We start from the raw sequence: 4,325 nt of genomic DNA on the forward strand, positions 1-4,325 counted from the left end.
ATCTCTTGGGACCTCAACTCTGCCCAGTCTGTGTTGTCAGGTCATCCTTTGTTAAGGGAGGTGTTAAGGTGTTTCATATCCTTTATTTGTTTGTAGCACTATTGGCCTACAATTAATGACTTAAAGGGTTAATGAGACAATCAGTCTCACGAATGTATTTTTTTATGAACATTACAAAATCATTTAAGAAATAAACTATTTCAGAGGTCAAGGACAGGTCTCTATTCCTTTCAGTTGTCCCAGAGTTTGAGGGTTCCTGATGCTGAGGCTGAGACTGAGGCTGAGTTTATGATATTTCCCATAACAATGGACTATACAAATGAAATACCTGGTTAATTCATCAGTTCCTTTGTGTATGTATGTGTATGCATGTTTCAGAGTGTGTGTACATAACCATGGAGGCCAGAGATCAATCTTGGGTTTTTTCTCAGTCTTCTCTCACCTTAGTTTTTGGAATAGTACCTCTCACTGAGCTTGGGGCTCAATGAGTCAGCTAATGTAACTGGCAAGTGAGCCCTGAGGATACTCCTATCTCTACCTCCCTGGTACTGGGGTGACAGGTGCACAACAATGCACCTAGTTTTTGCCTGGGTATTGGAGACAGAACTTAGGTCTTCAGTTCTGTGCAATAAGCACTTTATCAATCAAGACATGTCTTCAGCCTCCAAGTCCCTCTGTTTCTTGGTCTGTTTGCTCCTGAGCTCCTGGGAATCCTTGCAGCCAAAGTCCATGTAGGTTTCTGTGACTGTTTCTCATGGAAGCTGTGATTTTTGACAGTGTGAATTTAGTAAGATAGGAGAACTGCAGTTGGGTTTTGATGCTTTTCTCTAGTTTTGTTGTGGAAACCCTTTAAGGATAGGGTTAGAATAGAAATTACCTCTAGTAGAAAAAAAGGATTTCCGTAACTTCCCTGGGTCCACCAGGTATCCCAGTTTGTTTGCTAAGTTCATAGCTTTTTAGATTTCCTTCCTTGGACTCCTTTACATGGACGAGATCCTGAAGGACTTGATTCTTCACCTCAGTACATTTCTGTGGTGTCAGCACTCTGGTACTGGAAGTGTTCCCTTGGGGACCCTTTTCTACTACTGAGACCTTGCTGTGTGGTCATCCATTAGAGGACCATCCTGGCACCTCCTTTCTTGCCTTCCTGAAAAAGATGGAGGAGGAGAAGGTATATCTGAGAGGATGGACTCATGTCCAAGTGGTAGTAGGTCCCTTCTTGAATAGGCAGAGTTACTGTAACAAGGATGACATAATACTGGTGCTTCAGTGGCTGAATTATGTCCAAACCATATCAGCAACAGGAATTAATATCTTCTCATAGGTTTGGTGTGCAGCCTCTGTACAGACAGACATGCTGAGATGCTAGTCTTGTTGTTGGGCCTTTGTCTATCCCATGGATCCTCTTCAAATGTTTGCTGAAGACAGGTGTTGATGGGATGCCGGTATGTGAGTCATTGAAAGTGATCTCTGTGCAAAGGAACAAAGATTATGGGAAAGTTGAGAGTCTTCCTTTTCTCCTGGAAGGCAAATGGGTAAACTATCCCCAGTACTGTGTATTAAACAGCCGTAGCCCAAGAGCTCTGAAACTGATTGATTCACTGCTTCCTTTTGACAGATAACCTTAAGAACCCTGGAGTGATGCTTTAAACAGTTCTGCACTTTGGAAGGGTTATGTAGGTTATTTCCAGGCTAACTGTTCCCTGACTCTAAGAGGGCATCCTATTGGGGCACAATGGGGCACAGTGGGGCACAATAATGGAATAGGACTTGGCTATGCCTTTGCTTGCAAGTGTGGTGTACATATACAGTGTTCCATATTTTCCAAGCCCATTCAACCTTGACCATAGCACATTCTGTTTTTTTACGAGCATCATGAGAGCATTAAATTCTGCAAACCATGTCCCAGAAACATTGATCCTTCCCTCTTGGAGAGGGTTAATAACATCAAGGCTTATAACCCATGGGTTCTCCTTTAAAATCATGCCACTCAAAATACTGTCCATGGATCAGTAGCAGGGCATCACTGAGGGCTTGCTAAAAAAGCAGAATCTTAGATTTATCCTTAGCCTTGTGTGATCGTTTGAAAAGGAATGCCCCCATAGGCTCATATATTTGAATGCTTGGTCATGAGTTGGTGAAATTGTTTGGAGACGGATTAGGAGGTGTGGCCTTGTGGAGGACATGTGTCACTCCGGGTGGGCTTCATGGTTTCAATAGTTCATGCCAGGACCAATCTCTTGCTGTCTGTCTCCAACTTGCAGATAAGATGAAAGCTCTCATCTATTGCTCCAGTGCATGTGTACTTGTCTGCTGCAAAACTTCTTCCCAGGATGGTCATGGACTCACCCTCTAAAACTGTAAGCAAGCCCCAATTAAATACTCGTAATGTTGCCTCGGTCATAGCATCTCTTCTCAGGAATAGAAAAGTAACTAAGACACCTGGCAAATCAGAATTGGTATGTGATGCTGCACCCACTAAGAACTCCCTGCCCTGTTCTACATGATTGCTTCTGCCTGAGTCTCTCACCACCCTGGACTCAGAGCTGAGAGCCCCAGGGCAATAACAAAAGTGGTGTTAGATTTAAAACTCAATGGGCCAAGTTTCTGGTTCTCTGATTCTCTGGGATACATACTCTTCTTGGCTTCCAGGTGGCAGTAGTAGTCTATATCGGGGAGAGAGACAAGCTCCATGAAAAGACTCAGTGACTTCAGAAAGGAATAGAGACTGTAGGGGAGTACAGGAAGTGATTTAATAACGGTAGAAGGACAAGCTTCTGGGGTTTGTATGCACATACAAAATTTGAAGGCATTTCAGCAAGTTTACCCTAAGGGCTAGGATATGTTGAGAGTGATGACAGCAAGGTGGTGCTCCAAGCCCTCTGGTCCCTTCTATAGTGGGAGGCTCAGGGAGGAGCACAAAGACTTTTATTAAAAAGCAAATGTGTGAAGTCCCTGCCAGATCAGATGTTCAACTTTAAAACAAATGGAGGAAAAACTATAAAATGCACTCAACTAGAAAGCTCTGCTTTCCCTATTTCATAAAAAGTAAGAACTCATATGATAATCCCTCCCATGGCACATATTAGAGATTTCTTTATGATTTCGCTGCTGGTGGCAAATGCTGCCACACCCAGCTGAGGGTCTTAGCTACACTGACTATTTTTTGTGTGTGCGCCAGGTCAGTGTGTTGGTTCGAGCTCAGCAGGTCTGGAGCCCACCTGGAGAGTGCGGTTCTGCCTGCCAGAGGCCGCTGTGGTGTGGAGACCCCTGGGTGAATCCACCGTCACCATGTCTGACCAGGAGGCAAAACCTTCAACTGATGACTTAGGTGACAAGAAGGAAGTTGAATACATTAAACTCAAAGTTATTGGACAGGATAGCAGTGAGATACATTTCAAAGTGGAAATGACAACGCATCTCAAGAAACTCAAAGAATCATACTGTCAAAGACAGGGAGTTCCAATGAATTCACTCAAGTTTCTCTTTGAAGGTCAGAGAATTGCTGATAATCATACTCCGAAAGAACTGGGAATGGAGGAAGAAGATGTGATTGAAGTTTATCAGGAACAAACAGGGGGTCACTCGATGGTTTAGATAATTCTTTTTATTTTTTATTTTTTCCTTTTCCCTCAATCCTTTTTTATTTTTAAAAATAGTTCTTTTGTAATGTGGTGTTCAAAATGAAAATTGAATACTGGCACTCCATCTCTTAGAATATCTGGTAATCTGAATTCTAGTGTTCAATATTCATTATTGGTTGTTTTTGTTGTGCTGATTTTTGGTGATCAGACCTCAGCTCCTTTAATATTGCCCTTCTTCTTTTAAGAAATTTCATGTGTGCACAGAGAGGCCACCCTTTTCAGGACTGTGCATTTTCAGGTTTGTGATGATAAAAAGATCAACAAATGGAGCTTTCCTATGACCTTTCGATTGGCCCTGAAGTTCCAGCATGTGGTTGCTTCACTCCTGGACTGTGATTTTGAGTGGGAGATGGAAATTTTTCAGAGAACTGAACTGTGGAAAATGACCTTTCCTCATAAAATCTGAGGGTCTAGACCAAAAGAAGAACATCATGTTTGTAGTCAAGATGACAGATAGAGTGAGAGTAACAGCTAACTCCAAAGGTGGCTTCACTGGAGAGAAAGAAAGTGTCTTGAGCAAGACGGTATTGTCAGAAGATCCCAGAAAGTTCTAATTTTCATCAGCAGTTAATAAAATTACTCATACAGAAGTGTACACAACAGACACTGCTCCTTATGATTCTGTTTGTACTTTTCGGCCTGGGACATGGGTTTTCAAGGGACATTGTCTGTACCAGCTTC

General features: G+C 42.5%; 1 pseudogene; it reads left to right on the forward strand.

Moving 5' to 3' along the window:
- Positions 1-3,291: 3,291 nt before the first annotated feature.
- LOC114634397 lies at positions 3,292-3,957 on the forward strand (annotated as a pseudogene).
- The last annotated feature ends 368 nt before the right edge of the window (positions 3,958-4,325 follow it).

This window comes from Grammomys surdaster, unplaced genomic scaffold, assembly GCF_004785775.1.
Source record: "Grammomys surdaster isolate TR1022 unplaced genomic scaffold, NIH_TR_1.0 953, whole genome shotgun sequence".
NCBI lineage: Eukaryota > Metazoa > Chordata > Mammalia > Rodentia > Muridae > Grammomys > Grammomys surdaster.